This window comes from Alligator mississippiensis, chromosome 3 (genome assembly GCF_030867095.1).
Source record: "Alligator mississippiensis isolate rAllMis1 chromosome 3, rAllMis1, whole genome shotgun sequence".
NCBI lineage: Eukaryota > Metazoa > Chordata > Crocodylia > Alligatoridae > Alligator > Alligator mississippiensis.
The window spans coordinates 230,642,300-230,655,753 of NC_081826.1; the positions used below are offsets into that span (position 1 = coordinate 230,642,300).

General features: G+C 40.3%; 1 protein-coding gene across 1 annotated transcript in view; it reads left to right on the plus strand.

The window, feature by feature from the left end:
• Positions 1-13,454, plus strand: part of FBXL17 (F-box and leucine rich repeat protein 17) — a 503,943-nt gene that overhangs the window by 122,845 nt on the left and 367,644 nt on the right. The window lies entirely within an intron of this gene.

Genomic DNA, 13,454 nt, shown 5'->3' on the forward strand with positions numbered 1-13,454 from the left:
TCCAGGTTATCCGCATCCTTCTTGAAGTGTGGTGCCCAGAATTGCACGCAGTACTCCAACTGCGGTCTGACCAGTGCCCTATAGAGGGGAAGTATCACCTCCCTGGACCTATTTGTCATGCATCTGCTGATGCACGATAAAGTGCCATTGGCTTTTCTGATGCCTTCGTCACACTGCCGGCTCATGTTCATCTTGGAGTCCACCATCTTGGAGCAGAAGAATGAATTTCTTAGAGTAGACTAGCATAATTTGTGTACTAGAATACTTAGTAATAGAATATTAGAATTCTTAGCGATTCAGAAGTATTCCTTTGTGTGCTGCTAGTGTGCTGGTTGTCCTTGGGCAAGTCTCTTTGCCTCAGTTTCTCCATCTATAAAATGATGATATTGATTTGATCACTTTTTAAAAGAAGTCTAAGACATACTGATGAAAAACAGTAAGTAAGAGTCAGGTGGTGGTGGTGATGGTAGGTGGCCATATTCTTGTAATGCTGAGTCTGTGGGGCAGAGCTATACTGCTATCCAGTGCATCAGCAGGTGGCAGATAGTGGAATAACCTTCAGTGATGGTTAGCTGTAAAATAAGCAGGGGTAATACACTGACAAATAAGCAGTCATGGACCATGCAGCGGCAGCACCACCAGGATGTGATGAGGACAGCAGATGGCAATGGTTTCCCTCCTGAAAAGCCATATATAGCCTTTGATGATGCTGTGGTGTGGTGAGTACAGTTGCTACTATAGTAAGCCTGTCCGGTCCCCAGCCATGGGTCTACAAGTCGTCAGTGGTGGAGCAGGTGGAAGAAGATGTCTGAATCTCAGTGGCTGCAAAGGCAGACGAGGGCTGCAGCAGAACAAGATCTCCAGTTGTCTTTGTCTCCTTGCCATTGGATCAAGGTCCTGTTCTGTCAAGAGCTGCGTGGAAGCAGATTTGCAGCAGCTTCTCCACAATAAAATAAGTCACATACAGGCGTCTTTCATGAAAAAAACTGAAACATATGTCCAAGCTTCAGTGGAGTCTGTTAATCCCAGATAGGCCTCACCAGCCACCTTCGGACACATAGATAAGACAATCTTGGAAGACAATCATCTTCGATCTCAAGGGATTACTGAAGACTGCTGAGTCTCTCCAGCTTTCAAAGATTGCAAACAAAGAAGAGGGCTGAATAGATGTATAGATAATAATATATAAAAGAAGAAAACTGTCTATTTCCAGTTCAAGAAGAGTTTTTTTCACTCTAGGATAAGATGCTACCATATTTTCTATGCTCTGGAATAAGATATGCATCTTCGCAGAATGAAGAAAATAAGATCTGTCCTTTAAAATATTGATAAGTAGTAGTAACTGACAGCAAAGGAGCCCAGTGTATTCATTGTGCTGCTCCCCTTGGAGCACATTCAGCTTTACTTTCAGCCCTCCGGCAAAGGTTTAAGATACAGAAACTGCTATTACCATATTTCCTTGCTTATAATGCATACCCCAATTTCAAGTAGCTGATTTTTGGAAAGATGATGGGTTGCATGAGAGAGCATATGCTATTTCTCTGCTAGAACAGCACAGGCAAAATGAACTGTTGACCAATATGCAGGTAGACAATTAGGCCCAGATTCTTAAAGGAATTTGAGTTTTAACAACATTGAACATCATCATGTTTAACTTACAAGTGCCCAACTCCTTAGACATAATATAATATAATAAAATAAAATAAATGTGGAAGGTTAAATGTTTCAGAAAGGAAATCATAAAAATTAGAGAGGGAACCAACTAAAGTACACAATAGTGACAATTTGAGCTTAACACTCTTTCTGCGGCTTTGAGACCTTTGGGGTGTGGGAAAGCATATAACTCCAGTACAGATCCACAACCCCAAATCCTCTCCTTAATATAAGTACCTATGCCCTTTTCTTAAAAAATTGAGCTGTGCTTCTTCTTTTCTTTTAAAACATAGCTGGTAGTGATATTGCCACTGCCAACTCTCTTTTCCCTTATCTAAATAAATCTGTTTCTCTAAAATACATAAGGAGCCCTTGGAATATGGAGTACACCTAGGCCTCACTGTAAATTCCCGAATTATTGTGCTACAGAGACATACTTCCCCTTTGCTCTGTTTTTCTGGTCCACTGGAGCTTTATTTTATGTGAAGTGAAAAATCTTCAACAGGAAGAGGAAGGTTGAGAATGCCCTACCAAAAAAATAATCTAACCTCATGTTTAGTATTCTCTCTTTTGGAGGTGAGAGATGCGGGTTTAAATACATTTGGGCAAAAGAGGAAGTTGAAATCTGGTGCTTCAAATTAAGTATGTGCTCAAACTAGTGAAATGTTGGATAAAGGGGTAACAACAACAACACCCCTACCTCTCCCTCCCCATGTTTTGAAGGGAGCTGTGGCCACTAGTTTATTGAGAATACAGACTGTAAATAACTACAAATGTGTAAAGAAGGAAAGCTGGCTTATTTCCGTTCTAGAAAAGATTTTTTCCCATCCAGATTAGAGCTCGGGGATTTGTGTAACTCCCCTTCATTGTTGTTCATGGCACTGAGTTAGAAATAATTCATAAGGCTCTAATCACAATTTCAGATTTAAATGCAGATTTGTTGAGGGTTTTTTTTGAATAAACACACAGTTAAACAATCCAGCTATTGTGTTGAGTGTAAAGAAATCAATAATGTGACCAAAAGCTTTTAGATAAAGTGGGTAATGTCTTGTACAAAAACCATCAGCAAAATTTAGGTGCCCTGCACATTGAAGAATAATGATAAATCATCCAGGCCTTATCTGTGTACATGTTTTGTGATTACAGTAGGAGTCTGTGAATTAAAAGTGTCTTTACCAGCACTATGGGCTTTGCCAGCAGAGCCTTTGTACCAATTGTTATTTAAATGTGCCTTTTGTAAAAAGTAGGATTCTGTACCACTAAAATTATTTGAAAACCTTTTTCATTTGAATTTTAGACAAGTCCTTTTAATGTACTGTACCTTCTCCACTAATTTTGTCTCCAGTTTGCTGGGTGGAAATGTGCCATGTGTATGAGGGAAGACAGCACCATATTTCAGTTTAACACAATATTTACTTGACATTTGGAGTTTTATATTTGTGCATATCAAAACAGTATGACCAATTTCTAAAAAACTTTATTTAAAAAAGGTTAGAAATAAAGGCCAATGAGTGCCTCTGGCAGGCTTAGTGGAACATACCTTTAATTGCCTCTATATCTGAAAACGGTTACTGCTGGGTATTTCAGGCTCCTTTAGATATAGGTTTTAATGAAACTGAACAATTTAACAGTTTGATTAAAAATGAAATAATGAATCCTTATTTCTAGACAGGCATTACTGTAGGTCTTCTGCCAAGCTTATCCATGATTGCGAGTTACATTTTTGCCTTTCATGTGTCTTCTTCTTTTCCTCTTCAACCAACAGAATCCAGAATCCAGTAAATTATGGTTGCATCCCCTAAGAAATAGAAGCAAAAAAAAATCAATCCTAAAAAACCTTTGTACAGGGTAATAGTCAATCTGCTTTTGTCCAGGGTTATATTTTTATCTCCTGTTCCTGGAAGAATGAAACATGCCTCAGTTCACAGTTCTAGAGCAGTTCCACACCTTCTTCTCCCTAAAAGGGAGAGAATGGGGTGGGGGGGGGGGTGTGGAATAAAAAAGAAGTGATGAAAATTTATGCTTGTCTTCAGAAAGCTATGACCATAGTTTCATTTTTTTTGGACTGCTATATCAATCAGCATTGATGGATAGGACTTCCACGTATTTGCTTAGGAACAAGAGTAGCGTCAGTATCCCAATCAAATGGTCTGTCTGTAAGAGTTAGTGACTTCCTATGCTTTGAGGACATAGGACTCCACTGTTAAATTGTATAAAGCTATATATAACACATGTATAAAGCACATTCAGATCTTTTTCCATTTGTGAATGTATTCTTGGATTCTAGGAATACTGTACTATGCTCCTTTGTATCCTTGTTGGTCTTGGTCAGTAGATTGGACAAATATTTACTGGTTTTGTCCTGGTCCTCTCTTCTTCTATTTCATCCTTGTCCTCTTGCAGAGAAATGGCATTCTTGACCTCTCAAATATCAAATATCAGCTCTTTAATAGTCTTACTAGAATAAGCTTATGAATAAGTCTTAAGAATAACTTTTGTTGTTTCCTGGTGTGTGGAGTTTGTAATTCTTTAAAGTTTTGAGTATTTTTATAGGAGAAGAGATAACTCTGAGAAAAGGAATTGCTCGTAAATGATTTTGCCTTTGTATTTTTTAAAGATCACGTGAAATTGACCAATTTAGGTAAATGAAACCTTAATGTTTGCTAGCTTTCAGCTCTATATTTGAACAGTTTATAGAGAATTTGGAAAACAGATCAAGATATAAAAATTTCATACGCAAAATGTGAGTAGACTTGCTTCTATAGATGTTTTATCAGGCAATATAATAGAGTTTGACATGAATCCTCAGTAACTGTTGTCTCATCATTTGGTAGACAGAAGAACAGAACTTCTGTTCATGATATATGAAAGTAAAAATTACACCTACTCTAGCTGATACAGAATAAGCCCTAAGTAATTATAAATGCTTGATGGAATTCTTCATATTTGTGTTAACAAGACATCATGCTTTGAGAATTTCACAAAGGAAATAAGTGGAGGATAGAAATGCTTAAGGCTATCTTTCCCAAACTTGCTGGCTCCTACAACTTTCAGGGTAGTTGTTAGGCTGAAATATGGGACAGAATTCTGGACAAAACTTCTCTTCTTTTAAGGGTGTGAATGCTTACATGTCATATATGAAAGTTTGTGTTCAGGGGACATGGATATCTGGGTTTTTTTAATAGATATGGGAAAGTTTGGGCTATATTTTGTAGTATGTTTGAACAGGTTTAATACTATCTCTGATAATTGTAGATTTTAAAGGTAAACAGGCAGAAGTTATTTTCTTTTTAAGGAATACATTTGCAGTATGCGAGAATAGCAACAAATTATCTTTAAAAGTTTATATAACACTTTTGTGTATACATAACTGGGCAGTGTAATAAAAGCAAATGTGTGCAAGCGATTTTATAACAGTCAATGTATTTTTTTCCTGTTCTGGTATCAGGGATAGTATCTTTTCGTCTGATGTTTCCCGATTGCTTTAAAGAGAAATCCAACACATTAAAACAAAGTGTTTTAACTTACTGCAGTGATAATTTTATATTGTTCATTAACAAATTTGTTTACTTCTTGCTTTCCCAGCTGTAAAATTTGGCTTACTACAATACAACTGTAATTATTTAAATATGAATTTGTGTATGGAATGATGCTCATAAATTCTGAATTATTAGGAAAGTGGGCCTTGAAGTATGTATTCAGGGATGTTGGAAAGGCCTCAGGCCACTTTCCCCAAACTTGCTGGCTCCTATAGTTTTTTTCAGGAGCTCCTCAGGGCAGAGTCTAACCTAAAATGCAAGATAACCCCAGGGATAAAATCCATGCTTTCATAAGAGAGTCTTTCAGTTATGTAATTGGGGCTCTGCTTACAAAGTTTGATTGTATTCAGTTTTTTTATAACAGAATTTGCATGCTCATTTGCAAGGTAATTTTTGTGCTACTTAACTCTGGATATGAACTAGAAAATGAGAGAAACTTGTTTTAATAATATGGCCTCTACCAATTCACTGATGAGTGATTTTGAGTGGATAGGATATCACTGTATACTGCAGCCTGGGGGAGTGCCTGCTCTCAGTTTCCTTAGATCTTCTCTCTTTTCTTTGGCTGGCACAAGAGAGTTTGTCTCTAGTATGTCTGTGACCTCTGCCTTTCCTTTTTAGCCTCCTCTGTATTTAAGCTTGCTTATGCTTTTCAAAAGCCTTCTCATTCTTTTTTGGTTGCCCTGCACTCCCTCTTCTTAGTTGTAACAAGAGAGACGTGTATTATGATTAGATGTTGCAGCTTATGGCTAGCATAGGTGAAAGGCTAAAAAATGTTAGATTTCAGAAGAAAAATGAGATCTGGGAGTTTTTATAACTATAGGCAGGAAGATATTTGAAATCATTCCAAGTGGAGGTCCTCACCCCTTGATAGACACATGATACTATTACACACTTGTTGCACAGGGTGGGGAGGGGGATCAGATATAGGCTGAGGTAAATCTATTCTAAGTGGCTGTTAATGTGAAGTGGGCTTTTGACCTACCTGCAGATCAGTTAAGCACCTGGTATCAGATAGCAGAGACAGGCTCATAGCTTCCTTCTTTATTGCTTAACTTAATAAAATTGCAGTACTAATAGTCCATCCTATGTGTCTGTTGTTTATTCACCTACATGTCCTGCTTAGTCTTCTCTGTTGTGATAAATTTAGTAATTTGCTCTCCACAAAACACCACAATACTACTTCACCTATAATTTATTACTGAGAAAGCCAGGCTTTTTCAGGCAGTGGTTCAATTAACCTTAAAAGCTACCAAGAGTGACTGTCAAAGAAAGGGGTTAAAAATCTTCTGTGGTGTGATGTATTATAGAGAAAAGTGTTTAATTTGGAGGCAGATGATCATATTCTAGGTTATGGAAGAGACCTGACAACTGTCCAACTTGCTGGTGAGCAGTTAGTGAAAGGCTTTTATTTTCCACTAAGGACATTTTGGTACACTTGGGGCATGAGAAATTTGAAGGGAGACTTTCTGATGGCCCTTGAAGGGATGCTTATAATCACTTTTTATCATTAGTTAGTTCATTATTATCGAGTAGCAGAGAAGGAAGCCTGCAATAGGCAGCAGAAAGGGTCATCCTAGGAGCTTAAGGCCAGCAGACAAGAAGAAGGGATAAGTGAAGGTTTATTTTGGAGTCCCTAATACTTCCAGGAGTTATTTTGAAACATCTTTGCAGAAGTGGAAGAAGCCATTCCATCCTTGAGAAAAAGAGTTTCTGCAGTTTATATGTGTTCTTTCCAAGTCTATTTGCTCGAATCCTAACTGATATTTCCACTGGGTAGAGGATACTGAGTAAGTGAACCTTTAATAAAGGGATTCTGATATTGCTGCAACATATCTCTGAGATTATCCCTGGACAGTTGGAAGCTCCTTCCCTGCTTCTGTGGTGGAAAGGTCCTGAGCTTGTAGGTCAAAGAAATGTTGTAGCCTGCAGTGTACATATTCTGAAGTACATTTTCATGTGCTCATTTTTATTTGCAATGTGTGTGAACACAGGTCATTTTTGTAGCTTACATGTCTCACCATCTAAACTGCTTTCAGGGAAAGCAGAGTGAGTATAGAACTGAACAAGTGGAGGTCCCTTCTTGACCTCTGCATGGTGTATTTTCCTCAAGTTCCCTCATTTCATGAGAGAGATAGAGGTCAGACTGTCAAGCACTCGCCCTACATGTATTAGGATTTTAAGAAGTGTAATTGAGGTCTTCCTCAGGAAAGGAGGAGAGTTAGTAGAGAAGAACAGCAATGTACAAATAGGAGTGGAGGACTTGAAGGGAAGATGCCAAACTATTTGATGACTTATGTGTATGTAGGGACTTACTCACATTGTGATTTTGTGATTTTTGTGGAAACGGTGAAAATAGTACTTTCTGCAGGTTTGCGTGTATGACAGGGAACTTGGACTGCCTGCCACTTTAAGAGGTCAGGCAGTCTGCTGAGTCACCAGCATGTGGGGTTAGGCATAATTAGAGAGTCAGCTGACTGAGGGGCCAGCAGGTGAGGCCAAGTCTGATCAAGGGGGTCACCTGACTGATGGGGAGACACCTGGTTGGAGGAGAGCTGGATATAAGCCCAGAGCCTGAGAGTAGGGCTGGCAGTAGCATTTTGGGAACTGATGGAGGAACATCATCCAGCAGGAAGGCTGCAGCTCCTGAATGCTAGCAAGGGAAATGATCTCTGGAGGTTTGAGTAGGAACTAAGGGGACAGAGGAGGTTCCTGGGGACCCAGTGTGGGATCCAGAGCCCTGAGAAGGGGGCTGGGTGCCTGGACCTAATGAGGGGCCAGTTAAGTCCCGAGAGAGAGGCTGAGAGTTGGTGGGCCTAGTGAGGAGCCAGGCAAGTCCAGGGAGAGAGGCTGAGACCCTGCAAGACACACGTGCACACTCATGTGGATGCACCCATGGAAGGGGAAGGCTACACGAGCATACCCTGACAGAAAAGCACTTGCCAGGAAGATAGGGTCCAGAGGCCTAGTGACAGGGGCCTGAGCCACATAGTGAGGCCCAGCAAATATAGCAGGACCAGAGGGGTCCAAAAGCCTAGCAAGGGACCGGGAATGGAGTTCAGGACCAGATGAGTGTAAGGGCCTGGATAGTGAGGCCCAGTGAGAGGGGCCTGACTTGAATAGTGAGGCCCAACAAGAAGGGGCCTGAGGGCCTGGAGAGCATTTGGAAAAGTGGAGAACAAGATGGATCTGGGACAAGGGACTAGAAGGAGCTGGCAGCCCGGAGAGGGGCCAAGAGAGAGACCAAGGGGCCTGGTAGCTCACGGAGTGTTTGCATGAGACCAAGGGGTCTGAGGGCCAGAGGGGAGACTGAGGGGTCTGGTAACCTGAGTGGGGGCTGAGGGAGAGACTGAGGGGTCTGAAAGCCCTGAATGGGGTTGAAAGAGGCCAAGGGGTCGGAAGGCTCTGTTAGGGGCTGTTTCAGAAATGAGTTGAACATCGATAAGGATGCCATTTGCAAGGCATGGGACATGGTGTAGGGCAGGTATGGAGCCGTGTGTGTGTAAGGCCACAACCACGAGTTTGGGTGGTCATTATAGTAAGATCAGGGCAGCCTCTCGTAATATATATGTATCTATTAACATTAGGGTGTAGCAGGCTAGGGCGGGGCAGACTGCCTTTTACAGCTTCAAAAATTTTTAGGTACCCCATGACAGTGTGGAATTGCTGGAAAAAAACCTTACTAAAAATAAAATGCTGGCTCCCAGTGGGAGCCAGAAGCTGCAGCAGCCTGGCCTTGTAGCCTGCTGAAGCGGGGGGGGGGGGGGGGGGGGGAGCTGCTGGCACAAAGGGGAACAGCCAAGATCTTGACTACTCCCTTTACCGCTGATTGGCTGCCTTGGCCACTCCCTTTACCACTGATTGGCTGCCTTTCATGCAGTCCTGCCCCCTCACCACCAGTCAGTGACAAGGGGCAGGGCTGCATGAAGGGCAGCCCTCTCTGGGCCAAGAGTGGTGGGGCCACTGTGGCCCTTCAGTGAATTAGCGGTGGTAGGGAGGGGCCTGCCACAAAAAGACTGCAAAAATGGCAGCCGACACCATGATAGACCCATGAAACTGCCCATCAGCTGCCTCGATTTGGGTAGGTCCCTATGCACATGTAAATACTTGTTTCCCCGAGAAATACAGTGGGTGGAGCTATAGGAGCTGCCAAAAAGCATATGTTATTGTAGGTGCTTGAACTTGCAAGTGTCTCAGCCATTCCAACATTCATGGTGCCCAGATGAAATGCCACACAACTTGGAAGATCTAGAAGAGTACCTCAAAAGAAACAGTTTAGCAAATCATCCATGGGAAGTATCAATTCAGAAAAATGTGGCAAACTTACCCACAGAAAGCAAACTAAGTCTCAGAAAAGAGCATTGTTCTGAGGTGCTGGAAACTGGAGTATTGCTTTATAGTCTGTCTTTAGGCAAATGAGAATAGAGAGAGGCTAGCATAAGATGGCAGTCTTAACTGTAATATAGAGGTAAATGATATCTTGATGGGCTTTGGGAAACTTCTTGGGAATAACATTGTGGCCATAGCAGGGAAACTGTTTTTGATCAGTAGTTATTTCCACCCTGTTATTGAACACAACGTGTGAAGTGACTCTGGGCCGAGGCATGCTGATATGCACCAGATACAGCCTGCAATGTTCAGAATGAACTGTTTCACATGAAACAAAGGGAAGGAAAGTGGTGTCTGGAAAAGGTACTGTACGGATAGAGTGGGGCTGTTTTCACCTGGGTTGGTTTCTGGCCATGGTGGCGGTTTTAAGTTAGGACAGAAGGCTGCGTTATATTTAGAGGTAACCCTGCTTCAACTATGGCATGATTATGTTTATTTTTCTTTCTTTTTAATTCCTGTATAAACTTGTAGACTGGTTTCATCATAAAATAGTGTTTTTGTTTTGTGTGTATTTCCCATCTCTTTTATAATGTAAAATGCTTGAGGAATTTTACCTTATAAAAAGAACCCAAACAAATAAACCCTTATTTTTGAAGCCATACAATTAGTCATGGCCAATGACCCATAAAAGGCCAAGCCTTTGGTTACAGTTCCGAAGACAATAAGTTTGTCAGGATCTGGTGGAACTTGGTTAGAGGTATGCACCTTGGCTGATAAAGAACATTGCTCCATGAGTATGATGCAGAGATGCTGTTGTGCAGGGAAGATTTCAGAGTGAACTGAAACCGATTGTGTGTTCCAGCCTCAGGATCTACTTTTCAAAAGGTAGCTCTTAATATTAAAAACTGAGATTTTAGGTTTGGATTTTAGGTTGTGATCTTTGGGTCTGAGGAGAGTTTCTAGATGGCCGTGTGTGGTTGGGTACCTATATACAAGTAAAGCAACAATGTTGCCATTTACACTTTGATTCTTTTTGCTGTAGATTAATGTCCAGCTGAAATATTAGCACTATTTAACATGAAGCTGATTTTTTTTTTTTAAATTAAAAAACAAAAGATTTTCCTGAGGCTAATCTAATATCCAAGCTGGAGTTCTGAAAATCAGTTTGCTTAGAGAAGGAAGAGAGAAAAGTGATTTGAAGAATTAATTAATTTGTATGTCTGATTACTGAAAGAATAGGAATTATACATTATTATGCTTTTGCTATACACATGTATGTGTTAGAGTTACAGAAAACAATGCCTATTTTGTTCAAGCTCTTTTAAAGTCATATCTCTTGTCAAATGTTTTCAGCTATTTTCCTTTTTAGCTTCTCTAACTTTTTATTAATTGGTTATTTTTATGTAACTTTAGTAGCTTGTATTGTGATATTTTAATATTTTTTTTGTATTATCTCCATTGCTTCAAAGCTCATTTTTTTGCTGTCTTGCAACTTTAACAGAATATAAAAAAAACTAATATTTATTGAATTTAATTCAGAATATCCAAAATATTGAATTTCAGTAATACAATGCAGAACCACAATCCTAGAAACTAGTTCAATAAATTAAAGCAATATAGTTAAGCAATACTTAACTTATCATAGATCTTTTTAATAGAGGCAAAATATCTGTGCTATTAGTTCCAGGCCAACGTCTTTCCCATTCACAATGCTTTAGTGCATAACTTATATATCTTTCCTCATCAGCCTGTATGACTTTTTCAAAGCAATACTAGCATCAAGCAAGGCAAAATGAATGAAAGTCAATGAAGGTCGAACAGGCAATCAAATTATTACAGATTCCTCAATGAACAGTAATGTACTTTTATAATTGAATTAGCTGTGAATGTCTGTGCCCTTGTTGGCAAGGGGTCGTTTTTAGTAGAACTATAGTCTATTCTGCAGGGAGATTTTCTTTTAAGTGCATTGATTTAGCTATTAATAGTGTGGTTGTGGGTGTGGATGGTGGGGGGTGTGCATGTGTGTCTGTGTGCTTATTTAACAAAAAAATTGTTAAATAAAAATAATTTAAATTGGGAAAATCAAGCACTTGAACATTAGGAAAGTCCAATTTTACAAGTACTCCCATTGTTTAGGTATCCGTTTTGTTCACTGAGGGTGTGGGTCTCTGGAAAAAAATGGTATGAGATCATGAGATTAAAGACTGTTATGATGCATTGCAAAACAACAGAATTGAGGTCACTGAACGATTGTATACCTGATGTTTCCTGAGTTTTGAATATGTGAATTTTCAACCTATAACTACAAGTGGGTTTTTTAAAGCAATTTCTTTGGAGATTTTAACAAAAAAGAGAAAAAAGATATTGTCTTCTCTGCTGTATGATATTCTTCATAGCATGAATCAGTACCAGCATTTGAACTGTATGCTTTAACATTACAAAAAAACCCACTTGAGCTACGGTACTTAATAGATGAATTATATATATAATAATATATTAATTACATATTAACCACTTGAGCGACAGTTCTTAATATATTAGCTGGGTCCTAGTCATGAGGTGGGGGGTTGGTTTCATGCTTTAGATGTATTAAGGAATGCAGAGGCCCAGCCTGGTCCAGGCTGGCCCAGCTTTCTCTCTTTTTCTGTTCTCCATCTGATACATATCTGTATCTGATACATAGATATTTGAAGGGTTTACAAAACAAGAATAGACAGGAACCATTTAGGGTGCTGTAAGGATTTCAGTGCGGCATTTGCTATTTTGGAAACATTGTACTAACATGTTCCTGAAGTACACAAGTGAGAGAAGGGAGATGGTAATTTGTAGGACTTTATATCTTGACAAAAGCTGAATAGAAGTTAATGGGACAAAGAAGTGGAACTTGGATAGTCTGAGTGTGTCAGAGAGTGCACTCCAGGGGCTGCTTGCTTGGGACTACTGTGGCCCAGTTTGGTCTCTGAGAGAGTCCCCTGAAGCCAGGTCATGCCTGACTTCTTGAGCCAGTGGGGTAGCCCAGGCTCCTTCCTAACTGAAACTGGGGCCTTTTGAACCGTCACCTTCCTTGGTACTCCATGGCCGTAAATCAAGGAGTTAGCACCTGGTTCTGCTCCTGAGAGAGGGGCTCTACCTCTTGTTGGGGAGACCAAGTACAACCCAAAGTTCCAAGTAGACAGTCTCTTTAGAAAAGGCATTTATATGGACTAAGGCTACCCAGCCAGCAGTTCTCAAATCCTTCTTCAAAGGGTTAAGCAGTGTCTCTATTCACAATCCAGTCTGAATGATCCAGGGCACCCTCAAAGATACTCAGCTGTTTTCTTTCTAATCCATCCACCTCTCCAAAGCCCCCAAGCTGGTCTCTGACCCCAGATTCCCATGCAGGGAGCTGAAAACCCTTTGTTCACACTTCCCTCTCCATCGTTCGGTTCATCTTCTACCTTCCCAGCATGTGGCTCATATATCAGCAAAAGCATACTACACTGTGGGTGCTACAGATCTATCCTGTGTCCTCTCCCACTTCCCATACTAGAACCCTGGCACTTAGCGGGGACTCTATTAGCCCATCTTTCCATGAATGCTAGCATTATAGATAAACTGAGTAATGCAACATCATAACAACATGAATACAGCTAACACAGAAATATTATAGTAAACCCCCTAGCTCCTGAAACAGTGGAGTAGAGCTTCTCAAGTACACGGTTGCAAGAAGCTTTTTTAATATAATGTTTAGGTGAGCATTTTTCAACCCGTGGGTCACAAACCAAAAGTGGGTTGCAAGAATATATGAAAGGGTTGCGAACAAATGTTAAAAAAGGATCAACAAACTTTAAAAATGGATTCTCCTTTACAGGAGAAAAACATGACAAACTCTGGCTTTTCCTGCACAAGCTGTCAGAGTTCCAGCCTGCGAGGGGCTGCTTGGAGCCCCTCCAT